The following is a 15999-nucleotide window of genomic DNA, read 5'->3' as shown; positions in this document are numbered from 1 at the left end:
CCCATTTAAGCAAATGTATTGTTTTGAAATTGAATTGTGATTGGTAGTTGCTTGTGTAGCTCAGCCTAACTTGATGGAAAATTGGTGTCGATTCGCAAAAGTCTGCAGGCCATGAATGTGTCCTAAGAGCAGCACATGCAGTTTGCACAGCTGCTTACATTGTAGAAGCATTGTATTCATGTAATGTAAGATCAGCACAAGTTGTGAAATGGATTAACCTTTCATGAGCATGCTGCATTGCCAATGGATTGCAGCTGCCAGCGTCCCCCGCAGGGGGACATTAGCAGGGCAGCCCTCTAGTGCCGACTAGTCGAAGCCCCCCCTTGTCCCCTAGGAGGGGGAGGCTCTCGGCGGCCTCACCAGCCCCTCCCCGTGGGTGGGTGCACCAGTGACGTGCGTCCGGGGCAGGGGACGCCTGGGGGCGGGCCGGGTACTTAGGCCCCTGCCGCCTCCATGTCAACCTCTTTTCCGGTCGTCCTGCTGCCTGCCTGCCTCGCTGCACTGCCTCGTGTCGTCGTCGTCTTCAGTTCGGGTCCGTCAGAGCCGGTAAGTGCCGCACTTCTCTCCCCCCCCCGCCCCGTCCCTGTGTTAAGCCCAGGTTGTACAGGGGCCCGTGGTACGAGTTACCGTGGGGGGGGGGGGATTCAGGGTGTGGCCAGATGTGCGCGCGGACAGGAATGGAAACGGAGTCCCCAGACTGTCCATCCGAGTGGTGGCTTCTGCGGGTCCCTACGGGTGAAAAGGTATATGAATGCGTGAGCAACCCCAGTCCAGGGATGCCGCAATGGCTGACCCGCCGAACACCTTGCTCCATTGCCCTCCACCAGTCCACCCACACCTTCCTTACTTACTTCGTTTATTGCTTCCCAGCGCACGAGGAGCGGATGTGATCGTAACGGTCGCGACTCGCAGCGGGCGATCGTCACTTACAATGTCGGGCACCCATCGCTGTACTGTACTCTTGACCCTGTGTGAAATCGTAGAATATTAATTACCATGGCATGGTTACTGCATCCACCATGCTCACCCTAAAACCTGCAATCATATATACTTGGACATGACAAACATCTCTCTCAATACGTAATTGTAATATGACAGTGGCCCTTCTACCGCAAGAACGCGGCCCCGAATACCGCTAACGAACCCCGCGGTGGCTGGATAAAGTGTCACCGTTGGTCTGTGCAAGCGTCAAACCGCCTTTTTTTCGGGGTCGGGCAATCCTGTCCCGCCCCCGCTTTTGGGTAGCGGGCAAGGGTTGAATGCTAAATAAAATTGAGCATCGACCCAGTTCACTGTGTTTACTGACAACTCGTTGCTGCATCAGACTGGCCACCAACTTACAGGAACACACTATTAAGATTACCAGCCAACCCCATGACAATAGTTCTCACCCAATAGAATGGCGTTGGACTTTTATCGTAATTAGTAGCAAATATATAAATCTAAATGCTTGGTTGTGAAGCTCGATCACAGTGGTTGGGATACTAATGCGAGAAAGTAAAGGAGGTATAACAAGCAGAGGTTCAATTTCCTATATGTCATAGAACCTTCTTGACCTGGGGTATATATTCTAAGAGGTCAAATAGAGTTATAGTACCTTGCAAAGACTGCTTTAATAACTTGCACGACAATATTGCCTGTTGCCAGACCACATACATTTGCTTAATGTTGCGTGGCTCCCCTGAGGGGAGAAAGCCCCCGTTGCGCTGCCAAGATGGAGGACGGGAGCCCACCCCGCCTCCACACACCACGAAACGTTGCAGGGCTCCCATGCGAGGGAGGGAGCCCCGGTGCCCTGGCAAGATGGAGGATGGGAGCCCACCCCGCCTCAACGCGCCACGGTATGTTGCAGGTATTCCCCTGCGAGAGAGGGAGCCCCGGTTGCTGCCAAGATGGAGCACGGGTGCCCACCCCGCCTCCACGCGACACGGAACGTTGCGGGGATCCCTGGGAGGGAGGGTGCCCCGGTGCGCTGCCAAGATGGAGGACGGGAGTCCACCCCGCCTCCATGTGCCACGTAACGTTGCGGGCCTCACCTGCGAAGAGTGAGCCCCGGTGATGACGGAGGCCCCCGCGCTGCCCTGAATCAAGGGCCGGAGCGAGGGAACCGGCCGCAGACCACTCGGTGAAGGGGCCTGGGGGGGCCGGCATGTTGCGGGGCTCACCTGCGAGGAGTGAGCCCAGGTGATGGCGGAGGCCGTAATCTTTTTTCCCACGAGCATAGGCCGGCCGCCCCCGCTCCCACCCTTGGACAAATAAAAAATGGCGTCTAGCCAGTTTCAAACCGGGGACCTTTGGGACACCAGTCTTGCCGACATAAAAAGGGGGGGGGCATTGCTGCATTGCCAATGGATTGAGTGTTACCATTTTCATAGATAACCAATATGGTTTTGGTGTGGTCCAGGACTTTGGGCAGCTTTGGTCACAAAGGGAGTTTCTTAACTTCCTGTGGTAGTCCTATTACATATGGACCAAAGATTTTGGATTTACTTTGCAGTTGCCGAAAGATGTTGCAATTGTGCAATGTGCATCAGATAAGTGTGGAAATGGCATGGTTACTCTTGGCAATTGATATGTTGACGAGGGTTCAAAATACTGCGATCTTATGTCCAGTACATTAGAATCACATCAAGAATTTAACTTTGAAAAGGAGAGTGTTCATTTTTTCTTGTCAAAACATTTGAAACTTGATAAGAGTTAACAGTTTAACAGAATAATGTATGTGATGATGAAAAGAGAAAATGGATTTCAGCTGGTTGTGCAATGGATCAAAGTGGTGTCTTAAAGTCACCCGATCAGTATGCCCTGCTGGATAGCATTTTAAGCCATATGGTTAGACCTTTTCATGGTTCTACACATGTTGGACGAGATGCCATGTGACGCATTTAAAAAAAATTCAATCCTCATTTCAGAGCTACAGCTGAAGGTTTATGTCAGTGATGCATTACTTGTTAGCAGTTAAATGTTGGCAAGACTGTGGCAACTTTGAGTAATGTCAGCAGTTGTTTGATCCTTTTACTAAAATGCTAAATGATTTCTTTGAAATGCCCGAGTGCAATTGTTTGTGTTACATGGTGGTTGTTGTCTGTTTGTTTTCAAGAGGGTTTAAAGCCTTTCCAACTAACAGAAGTGAAGGTATGACCATAGCTAATCTCTTGTTCAGGTGGTTGATCCCTTGATTCATTTGCCGACTTGTTTAAAATCAGATAAAGAGACCCATTTTTCAAGAATGATTTGATGAGCACACATGAAGACTTAAAGTTTCATAGAAATATTTTTCTGCACTTTAAATGTCTTCCATTTAAAACCAAAAACTGTACTTTTCAGATATAAATATGGTACAGTGTCTACTGGCCACTAGAAGCAAGAGGCTTGCTGTTTGCAAACATGACACTTTGAAATGAAAGAAAAATAAATGAAGAGCTAACTTAATCTTATGGTAACTTTTCATTTAAATTTTCTCCCTTTTAAAAGCATTCAGAAACAACATTTTGTTGTCACACTAGAATATTGAGTTGACAATGACTTTTAAATGAGTCAGTGCTTCAGTTCTTCACTTCTGTGCCCCGGCCTGGGTCATAAACCTGACAGAGCAGATTGAGATAGATCAGAAGTTCCATTTATTTATCGACCTGAAGCGTTTGGAGTGGTTGAGAGTGAGTGGTACAGTCTAGACAAAGTTGTGAAAAATCTGCAGTTCAACATTTCTGAAATGGCAAGATGATGAATTTATGAAGCACCACTAATAAAGTGACCAGATCCTCTCCCTACGAGATTTTAATTGCAAGACTGGTGCGAGTTCCTGGTTTTCCTGCAGTACTTGTAAATATTTAATGTGACTGTGATATGGCGTTCCAACCATCCAGGAGTTTCAAGAAGGTGCCTGTCAAACTCCCCTCTGACACAGAAGGCGGATTTGAAGATGGACCGGCCTGAGATGTAAGACCCCGCCCAAAAAGCGTGGTTGGAAACTGACGAGAGAGAGATGCATGAGTCACAGCAAGAGAAGACAGAGAGTACAAACGGAAGGCGAAGCGGGCAACTGACGACGGAGCTGGTAGCTGAAGGAGACGAACAGGAAAAGAAGAGAACCTAACAACCTGAGATACCGCCTAGAGGCAATGCTGATGTATCCTGCGGTCCCCGGGAGAGAGAGGGCGTGGTGATACCCCTTAATGCGGTCCAGGAGGGCTGTAGTTTAGGCAAGTTCAATTGTTTACCCTCCTTAAAAATTGTCGGGGAGTTTCGAAGAAGCAGTGCACACCGTAGTTAAAGTAAACCGGAGTGAGCAGTCAACCCCCACCCCTTCCTTCCACTTTCACATGAGGTGATGGCACGGGTAGTCCATTGCTCCAGGGGCGGCAGACACTATGCAAAATGGGGGCCTGAACTTCGACATGGACCACCTGCGTATAATTCCCTGACGAGGAGTGGAAAAAAGCCAGATGGGCATGTTTGCTTTGGGTTTTTTTATTCATATGTTCTCCCCTTTATTTATTTTTTTACTTGCCCAACTTGAGAAGCTTATGAGAGCCTTTATTTTGTTTTCTTGGGTGAACTGTACCAAAGAGGATAAAAAAACAGAATCAAGCCAATTCAAATACCTTCACAGGGCTTATTATACTAGGGACCGTTTGTGGCGAGCGGGTCTTATAGCCGCTCCGGAGTGTCTGAGGTGCGGTACTGAGAGGGGGACACTTTTCCATACCGTGTGGTCCTGTGTGAGACTGGCTAGATTCTGGGCTGGGGTTTGGGACTGCCTGTCGGAGGTGTTGGGGTGGGACCTGCCCCGTACCCCTAGGTTGGGCCTTCTTCATGTCCTTGAAAACGTTGGGGGTAACATTTACAAACGTCACCTGTTGCTGCTGGGGCTGGTGGTGGCCAAGCGGGATCTGGCCCAGGCTTGGAAGAGTGAACGTGCCCCCCCGCTTAGTGCATGGAAGGCAGGATTGGACTTTCTCATGGGCCTGGAGCAGCCTGTATTTGAAGCCCGGGGGTGTCCCCGCAAACATTACAAAATATGGAAACGGTGGGCGGACTACAGGGGCCTGGCCCTTGACCCCCCGATAGACATTGACGATATACTGCCTCCAGATGTGGATCCTGTACCCTAGGCTGCTGGCCGACACCACCTTTGCTTTTCATCTCATGTTGCTAAGCTGTGATCACGTGCACTGGGTTAGGGTGGGATAAGGGGTGGGTAGTTTGGGAACGGGGTTGGAGGGTGTTATTGGGGATCGGTGGGATGGGGAGGTTTGGGGTATGTCATTCTAAAACTCTGGGTTCAATGCTGTGCCTTTACATATGTGTCATTGACAGTCTCCTCCTGACTGTGGAGGGCTGAACCGAATCTTGCTTGAACTCTTAATAAAAACGGTTTTGGAAAAAAAAAACAGAATCAAAAGAAGAGAGTAATGATAATAAAAATCTAACTATGCTAACAAAGGACCTTGACTTTGTTTATAAAATATGGTAGCCCTCACCCTTCATCGGTTCAGTGACATACCACAGTGACCTTGCGTTAGACTACTGCTATGGTTTGGCTGATGGCATATGCTCTAGCTCTCACCAGGTAAAGTCGACAACACTATCAACAAGTGAGGAGTCATGCCATGATCTGGTTCTTGGTGACTGGGTTGTGGAGAAGAAGCATGTGAAGAAAAGCTGCCTGGACACAAGGTGGCATTGTCTCAAAAAAGTAATTATTGCAACAAATCCTGCTGTGCAATTTGCAGGCTTACCACAATGAATCTACTCATCTCACACGAAGAGTGAAAAGACTGCAGATGGAGGGGTGGTGAAACGAACCACTGATTTACAGTGTCAACTCGAGTTCGCTACATGGATCCAGAGGGGGGGGGGGGTACAAGAAGCACAGAGAGTACAACATCAAACTGAGGAAAAGCAGTCAGCAAGAGTTCAGACAAACGTCTGTGCAGATAAAGTGGCAACTGAAAATGAAGGTGCAGCAGTTGTCAAAAATGGATCAGAAGTTGAAAGCTGACTCCAATCTGCTTTACCTCAGAAAGTGAAATGGAGAAAATAGCATTGTATGAGAGTTGCCGCCTTGAAACAGTTGAAGAAGAGACAGAACAAGAGAGAGAGCAGGTAGAAACAGATTTGAGTGATGCTAAGTCAGGATAACCCATGGTCAGAAGGTCTACAAAAATGAGAGTACTGAACAACACGTTTTCAGCACCAACTTGATTGTATCTGGCTAGGATCAAGCCAGAGCAAAGAGACATTGATTGAAAGTCTATTGGTTCATTTTTGAAGAACCACCATAAACGTGCAATGAAAGGAGATTGGAGGAATCAAGATGGAATAGTAACATTTTAGTGCTGATGATTTGGGATTTGAGTTTTTGAAATGGTAAAGCCCATACCGTATTTATTTCTTAGATAAAGTTTGATTTTCTTCTGAAATTAATATTGATTTTGTACTTTGCTTTAAGTAGACGTTGGTAGGTTTACTGTGAATCTTCTAATCGTGACATATTGATTTTTGAAGACTTTGAAAACACATTGAAGGCTCCTTCCAAAACCGGACAGAGGTGCTGTTTTATTCTGAATGTGGTGTTGTGTTTTGTGTAAGGCATAATACAGTGTATTCATTAGATATAGGACAAATGTCAATACTTATCATGTGATGTTCTTTATATTTACCTGTTGGTTGTGATATGTAACTCTCTCTGTCAGACAACTGTGATTGTACTGTTTCTCTTTCTAGAAATATATAAAGGTTCACCACTTTGGGACAGGCCAGGTTTCCCTCCTGATTTCCACTGAGGCAGTCTCCACGTCAAAGCCCTATTTCCTTCATACTTAGAATAGTTAGAGATTTCCCGATTGCCTCTAAGGAATAAGTCATGTCAAACCTTTCACTGACATGAACACAGAATTATTTAAATTTAATATAAATATTTAAATAATACATTTCCAAGTTCAGTATTTTGAAGCTACAGGCTTAAGTTCAGTAACAGAAGAGCAGAGAGACATGCTGGATTCCCCACTAACCAAAACAAGCGCCAATACTGAGAACCAATATACTGAACCATTTAATCAGAAACTCCAAAGATCAATTTGAAGTCCTGAAGTGGATTGAATCCATCAAAATTAATTTTATTCTGCCTAAATGTTAGAAAACGTAAACATGTAATTTCATTAAAACGCAGGCAACAAAGAGATCGACGCGTTTCAAACCGGACCCTTTGTCCGGTTCTCATCAGGACCAACAAGACACCTGAAAATAGATACAAAAGGAAAATCCTTAAAATCATGGACCACTTCTAAGGATTTTCCTTTTGTATCTATTTTCAGGTGTCTTGTTGGTCCTGATGAGAACCGGACAAAAATTAAAAAATACGTTTTCCAACATTTAGGCAGAATTAGAGTTGGGGAGGTAGGATGACTTGTAAATCATATGTAGTTCTGCCTTAACACCCCACGTAGAAAAAAGCCATGTTTTAATGTTTTTGAGAACGCAGGTAACGCGATGCCCTGTCTTTTGACGCTTGTTTCTGTGAGTTTGTGTGTGCGTGTACTAGTATGAGTGTGAGTGGAATCAGGTTTTGAGTCAGTTTATGAGTATGCTTGTGTTTTTTGTACTGATTGTATTGCATTGCCATTTGTGTGCCCACGTCTGTGTTTCTTTTGATCAATGTTATTGTCACACATGTCGGAAATAATATTTTGTATTTTGTCTTCCATGAAAGTTTGAAAATAAAATTAATTTTGATGGATTCAATCCACTTCAGGACTTCAAATTGATCTTTGGAGTTTTTGATTAAATGGTTTAGTATATTGGTTCTCAGTATTGGCGCTTGTTTTGGTTATTTAAGTTTATGGACTCTGCCTTACTGAGGTGAGTCAAGGCCCTTGGTTGTTCTTTGGATTCCCCACTAACAGCAGATGAAATTGTAAGTGCCTTCAAGTCACTGGCACCAGGTAAGACACCAGGGAGCAATCGGTTCCCGTCAGAGTTTTATAATGTACATACAGGCACATGCATCAAAGGATTTTGCGATCGCAAACGGTGTGAATCGCAAAAATCGGCCGTTTGCGATCGCAAAATCTGCTTTTGGTATGCATGAAGGGTGAAGGCCATCGCAATTTGAGAATTCACAAATATTTGCGAATTCTCAAATTGCAATTGCATTTAAGAAATCGCAGTTTGCGATTCCTTAAATGCAATTCATGAAACTTTAAAAAATTGCAATTTCGCAATTAGGGGGAGCAAATTACCATGAGGTTGAACCTCATGGTAATTTGTGAAAACTTTGAAAAATGCACGTTTGTGCATTTTTCAAAGTTTCATGTTGTGCACACACATGCCCTTAGGGCATGTGTGTGCACAACATATGTGCACAGATTGATTTCAGGGGTGCAACAGGGTGTCCTTTGGGCACCCTGCACCCTTGAAATCGCATTCTGAATTTGCGATTCGCTAATTGCTAATCGCAAATTGAGAATGTTGTCTCATTCATTCCTATGGGCCTCTAGGCCCATAGGAATGAATGGGGAGGTATTCCTTAATTGCGACATGCAATTTGCGAGCCGCAATTAAGGAATATTAAGAAATCACCAATTTTTTCAGCGATTTCTTGATGCATTGCATTTTGCGATTCCTTAATTGCGATTCCTTATTTTTCGCAATTAAGGAATCGCAAAAAGCAATATTGATGCATGTACCTGATAGAGCTTCCCTCGCTCCCAAAAATACTTGTGTTGTATACATGAAGATAAACAGAAAGGTCCCCAGTGCTAGTGCGGAAGCTCTAATAGTGAATTTTCTCTTGTCCTCGTACATCCCCCTGTCCTTGTTGAACATTGGCTGCAAGATCCTAGGTAAACTGATAGCAGAAACTTGCTAGAGCCGTTTCTGATTTGGAGCACCAGGTGGGATTTGTTCTCCAGCAGAAAACAGCATTTAACCGTAGGAGACTTTTCCGTGTTTTGGGAGTGTGCCCTCGAGAAGTGCAATCAGCAGTAGCGCTGTCAATAGTTTGGAAAAAGCTTTTGACACACTCGATTGGCATTATATGCTGCAAACCCTGCACGTGTTGGGCATAGGCTCTGGGATAATAGCATGGATTAAGTTGTTATATATGTCCCCTACTGTGAGAGTCTGGACTGCCAAAGGTATGTCAGATGCCTTCCCTCTTCAGAGAGGCACGCAGGAGGGTTGCCCACCCTCACAGTTGCTCTTCATGTTATCAATGAATCTATTTTTTGTGATGCTCAGGAGGGCGTGTATAGAAAAAGAGATCGAATAAGAAATCATGTCCATTTAGTATCTATGTATGCAGACCATGGTTTGCTTTATTTGAATAATGTGGGAATGGGTCTTAATCTAATACTAGAATTATTTGAGAAATTTGATAGAGCATCCGTGCTCAAGCCAATAATGATAAGTCCTGCAGTTTTGTCCTTAAAAATAAAAGCCAGCAAGCCCCATTAAGTTCACAACTAAATTGGAGCCCAGACACTTTTTAATATCTTAGGTGTCAGGTTTATAGGAAAGAGAAGGACTTGGTTGAGAGGAACGTGATGTGGACATTATGTAAGATGAGACACTCAGCTGCCTTTTAGGAAACTCTTCCTCTCTCAGCTATGGAATGAATTACCATCACTAAAATAGTGGTCCAGTCTGAATGTATTTATTTATTCAGGGCTATCCCCATATGTCTGAAGAGGGGTTACTTAAAAAAAATAGACATGATGACAACAAGTGTGGTGTGGGGACCAACCAGAGACAGAATTGCGCTGAATAAGCTGCAGCTCACAGCTAAAGAGGGAGGAACGGGGGCTCCAAAGCTAGAGCTGTACTATTTAGTGGTGCAATTGCAGTAGGGTGGTTAGATGGTGGGTCCAGGCCCACAATCATGAAACTGTACACCTGTATGATAGACAGGTAGGGGACTAGGCGACAGCTTTGGTAATATTAGCACACCACTTGGAAATGGCGAAGTAACCAAAGTTAATAAAGATGCCCATATATTGATTAAATGGAATGCTGCAGAAGACAGTGGTGGCTAAAACTATAACAAGCACTGGTAAATGCATTCGGTTATGTCTATTTGATTAATACTAATTTCGATTTTTTAAGTTTTACCTTTGCGAGCAGTTGTGCAATATAATTTGAAGCATCTCGGTAAAAGTGTTATGACTTGTTTATTAGGAAAGGCAATATATTGTGTAGTAACAGATGGTAAGCAGGGCCGGACTGACTACCGGGCAGTTTGGGATGCTGCAGAGCTGGGGGCGGATTTCACTGCGGTGGGGGCTGATTTCGCTCATGGAGACTTGTGTGTACTACGAAATAATTAAAGCAAAATGAATTTTGTTTAGTACATGCAGGGCCCCATCAAATAAAGCAGCCCCCAGCTGAGCAGCATTCCAAACTGCCTGGTAGCCAGTCCGGCCCTGGTCGTAAGGCACTGGTGTACATGGCACGGGGAAAACACAGCATGCCCACATACCCCACCATGGACTTACCACTTTTACTTAACAATCAAGTTAAATATCATCTTACATGATGCACCAGCAAACTAATCACACAAAATGAAGTAGGGTACATCCAGTTAGAGTGGAGCATGGCACCCTAGTAGAGCACCAGAACCATTATCAGAAGATCAGCAAAAAATATTTAACCAGTGCTATACCTCATGAAGATCGCACTGATGGTAAAAGGCCATAGAACAGCACTGGATGACCCATAGCACAAGGAGAAAGAACAGCAAAGCAGTATGGGGAATAGGAGCAGAGGGGAGCATAGGAACTAGGAGAACACAGCTGCAGCATTCGAAAAGCCTCATGCACTGTCACAAGGTTGAGGAAGAAGGATGAGCAAGACCAGAAGCATGTGGAGAAATGAAAAGCACCCAAGAGGAGGATTCTGCAGACTAGAAGAAGTGCCGAGAAGCACTGCGATGAAGTTCATGAGGATGGAGACCAGACAGAAGATGCATAAAAAGGAGAAGTGACATCACAGGAAAGGTCTGCAGTCTGCAGTGGGTGGAAGGTAAGCCTTCCACATAATCCATAACCAGTGGCAGTCGGTGGTGGGAGTAGCTGCCGGGCGGTGACGTGGGGAGGGGGTGGGGCAGGGTATATCTATACTACTATTATAAAGAGAGAACCGTGTCCTTTGAGCCAGGTCAACTCGAAAAGTACACCACCAATCGCAAAACCCAATACAGCGTTGGAAAGGAGAGGTCCTGTAGATGGACATAGGCTATGAAAAATATAAAAAATAAACGTTATTTAAAAAAGAAACAATAAAAAAAAGTAGTCCCTAAGAAGTAGCGCAGGCCGTGTGCGCTAACAACGTGGACGTGCGTGCTGACATCATCTAGCGCGGGGAGGAGCGGTGGACAGCAGCGGTGAAGTCGGGCTGAGATACATGAAGCGCGGGGAGGAGCGGGACGTGTGTGGCTCAGAGAAGCGATGGGAGGAGGCGGAACGAGGAGCGGTGAAGTCGGGCTGATGGGAGGAGGCGGAACGAGGAGCGGTGAAGTCGGGCTGATGGGAGGAGGCAGAACGAGGAGCGGTGAAGTCGGGCTGATGTGAGGAGGCAGAACGAGGATCGGTGAAGTCGGGCTGAGGTAGGTGAAGCGCTGGAACGCTGGGAGGAGGCGGAACGTGTGCGGCTGAGTGAAGCGCGGGGAGGAGTGGAAATAACGTGGCGGGCGGGGGTCGGGGCGGGAGTGCACGCAAGGCGGAACATGTGCGGCTGAGTGAAGCGTGGGGAGGAGTGGAAATGTCGTGGCGGGCGGGGGCCGGGGCGGGAGTGCACGCAAGCCTGAAATGCTGCTCCCAGCCCCCTTCTGCCCCAGGCAACGCTGGGGCGGGCTGATAGTAAATAAATAAAACAAATTTTGTTGCGCGCACTGTAACCCCAAATGCGATGCAGTGCATGCAACAAAATTTGTTTTATTTATTTATATGTTTACTTACCTGTAATCCTCCGTAATCCATAGATGACTACCCCCCCCCCCCACCCTGCCCCTCCCCCTCCCCATGTCACTGCCCGGCAGCTACTCCCACCACCGACCGCTACTATCCATAACAGTAATAATTAGAGGATAGGACATCAGAAAACATGGCTGTGTATGCTCACTGTTACAGCCCATTTTTTCCTGCAACCAATCAGCATATAGATAAATATCTTGTGCTGCATCCTCATAGTGTGAGTGCAAAAAAACGATGGATTTAGGCCCAGATCCTTGTACTGGGGTGAATGTGTGAATTTGTTCTACATTCTGTCCATCAACTGTGTTTTTTGCAATTTTCACCCCGAATGTGCTGGGTATACTCAGACGTGAGTCCCAGGCTCTCCACACCACTGGAGTCAAGCTATCCAGGCTGATGAAGGCTGATAGCCAGAAACCGGTCCTTGGATGCTTGATTCCGGTCTGGGAAAGACATGGCTTGGTAGTTCGGACTGGACTGTTCCCATGAGGCACAGGGTCAGAGCTGATTTGCATATAGCCAGTGTCTAACCCAGGGTGGTGTGGAGTGCAAAAAAACGATGGATTTAGGCCCAGATCCTTGTACTGGGGGGAATGTATGATATTGTTCTACATTCTGTCCATCAACTGTGTTTTTTGCATCCTCATAAAGGCGGCACAGTCATTGGAGGTTTCAGCCTATGCACCTAGCCAACGCAGCACTTGTATTAACTAAATAAAGTGCTGCAAATAAGTGAATTTAGTTAGTAAATCAATGCTGATTTTAACTAAGTCTTCCATAATGTAGCTGTTAATCGTACTCCCGAGTAGTCTATCCAGACCTAAGAACAGGAGATTCCTCGAAGGCGAGCACACCTGTTAGTGTGCACAGCCGGTGAAAGTTCAGTATTGAGTAAACATAGAGACGAAAACACTCTAATCGATGTTAGCAAACAGTGAAGGTGAGCCGCTGTGGCAAGTAAGTAATACTGACATATCCCAGCACAGAGCAAACAATAACACGCAGACAGGGTATTTGGACTACTGCCTATAATAGTGGCTTTAGTCCTAATGGCTATTTTTAGAACACGGTTTTAGAAACAGATGCCCTTTATAGAGTACATTACACAACCTTTAACAGACCACTGCACACGTTATAAAGAAAACACCTCCTACTAACATTGTACGTAAAGGTGGCTGGAGGAAAATAACTAAAACAGTTTCCCATAGAGTAAAAAGTGTGTAACCAACCCACCCTAAGCTTCACTCGCTGAAATCTCTGGGCTGGAATGGAAAAGGACGAAGACAGGGGTGAGGATTAAAGGCCAAGATGCTTGTCATCAGGGCCGGACTGGCCATAGAGGGCACCGGGCAGTCCCCTGGTGCGCCGCACAGGTGGGGGCCGGTTTTGGGCCCTTGGGGGCCGTTTTTGTTCCAGGGCCGTGTAATCGGCCCTGTACCAAAATCGGCAGAAAACCGACCCCAGCAAAGAGCTTGGCGGCAACTCCAACACCCCCCCGCCCCTCCCCCGGGTGGGGCCGGCCGAGCACTTTGCCAGGGCCGGTTGTGGTTCCCAGTCCGGCCCTGCTGATCATGTACGTGCCAGCAGTGGCCCAGGTTGGGAGCAAAGTCAGACTCAGCGGCTTAGGGCGCCTGATGTCAACAGCACCTTTGGGGAGGTGCGGTATAGTCTTAGAGCAGGTGAGCGGCGATTGCAAGATCGAGCTGCAGCACCCAAGTATGCTGAAGCATGCCAGCCAGAGGTCCCCGGTGCGGGGCACTGAGCTGAAATATAGTCCCATTGAAACACAGATCTCGAAATGCAGGGACTTTTCTTTTGCTAGTGAGCGCTTCTGATGGTGCTGGGCCTTTCTGGATGGTAGCCGGGGGACTTGAGCGCTGCGAGCAGTCTGGCTGACTCGCCGTATGGCAGTGGGGGCTGCAATGTGGGGTAGCCCTTAGGCGAAGCAGCACCCAAAGCTGAATTTGCTGCCACGGGTGCAAGTGCTGCTGCCGGAGACTGTTTACTGAAGCTGGACAATCCTGACCACACAGTACCTCACTTTCCTCAGATGTAAAGTGAAGTGAAGAGTCGTGGTCCAGAAGTATGAATTAGGTAGGTTTATTAACAGTATGAACCATCCTGCCTCAGCAACCGCCAGGAACAGAATGCGGAGCATGGAATACATACAGGTAAGAGAACACAGAATTAATGCTAGCTAACACTCTAAGAGCAACAATAATGAGGATGACAGTGAGATGAGAGGCACAACATATCTCCTCCCCTTAAAGAGAAAAAAAAACACAAAAAAAAACAAGACAAAGAAAAAGGGAGAGAAGAGAAAAAAAAAAAAAAGAGGGCAAAAACAATAGAGCAAAACACAGTGGAGAATCAGTATTTAACAAATGCATCAAATTCAAAATACAGTGGAAAATCAAAATCTTACAAATTCATCAAATCTCCTAGGAACACGATGAGTTCTCCTAAAGGAGGACCGATCTAAATTAGGAGTCACTCCTCCTGGTGACTCTGGTACAGAAGAACATTTCTTTGAACAGTTAGGTGTCGGTAGGGAAGAACTAGGTAACTGAAATGTACCCTGGGAAAGATCTGAAGCAGACTGAGATCCCTTGAGATGAGAATCCCTCCTCAAGGACACATCCCTGGAAGACTGCACATCTAAACCCCCATCCGAAACCTCATTCTTGGCATACAAGGCAATCCTGCGGAAATTTTGTCCATTTTCTAGAACGACATGCCACTTATGAACTTCCTTGACCCTCATCGGATCGGAAAACTTGTTCATGCCAAATTCCCTACGGCCCAATTTAATCTTGACCAAGTCACCCACTTCAACTCTACCAACTTTTCCAGGAACTACCTTAGAAACAACAGTTCCTTCCCACAACCACTGCGGGACCAATTTAGTTCTGGGAATTCTTCCACGCATGCATTCAAAAGGGACTAAATCAGTAACCCCATGAGCAGTAGTATTGTAAGACCACACCATATCCTCTACAGCCCTGCGTACATCCTTTTGTCCTTGCACAGACAACTGTATGGTACCCTTGACCAATCGATTCATTCGTTCCACCAAACCATTACCTTGGGGGTTGTAAAGGGAAGTGCAGATATGTTTAATTCCATGATTGGCCAGGAAGGAATGCATAGAGGAAGACGTAAGCTGGGTGCCATTATCTGTAATTAGTATTTTTGGAAAACTCTCCTTTAAAAACAAAGACCTCAATTGCTTTATAACAGCGTCAGTGGTAATGTTCCTCATGAATTCTACACATAACCACAGAGAGGACACATCAACAGAACTAAGGCAAACCTACAATCATAAGGTAAGGAATCCATGGGACCAATAAAATCTAAACAGATCTTATCCCAAGGCAAATCACTTGTACTTACGATGGAGCCCTGTGAAGGAGGAAAGATCTTCAACCTCTTTTCACTCTCTTTACACAAAAGACAAGACTCAACCCACCTACGCACATCATCGTCAACTCCGGGCCACCAAAAGTTCTTTTTAATCCTCTTAAGAGTCATATTTTGCCCAAGATGTCCCTCATGAGCTAAACAAAAAAGTTTCTTCCTAAGAGAGAAGGGTGGGACAAACCTCTCACCACGCAAAACCAAATCATCTGAAACACCCAGACTCAGCTCTTCTTGTAATTTAACAAAGGAACGCAAGGAAGGCTTAACATCCCCTTCCCTTCTCCACCCCAAACGAATTGCATCAACCAACTCACTAAAGTCAGAATCTTCTAAGACAGCTTGATGCCACTCTTCTCTAGAGATGGAGTGGAACTCAGGAGAACAAACATCCTCGAAGGCAGCAATCAAACACACGCTCTCGTCTTCAAGATCCTCACAAACACTCTGAAGAAACAGGAAGACGTGACAAGCAGTCCGCTTGTGTGTTTCTCCAACCAGATATGTGCTCTAATCTATAAGTATAGTCTTGTAACTTGGCAGCAAACTTCATCTGGCGGGGAGAACCATTATTAGCCCCACCTGGAGACAGGATTTTAAGGAGGGGCTT

The sequence above is a fragment of the Lissotriton vulgaris genome, chromosome 2_1 (genome assembly GCF_964263255.1).
Source record: "Lissotriton vulgaris chromosome 2_1, aLisVul1.2, whole genome shotgun sequence".
Classification (NCBI taxonomy): domain Eukaryota; kingdom Metazoa; phylum Chordata; class Amphibia; order Caudata; family Salamandridae; genus Lissotriton; species Lissotriton vulgaris.
Note: the sequence above shows the minus strand (reverse complement) of the source record.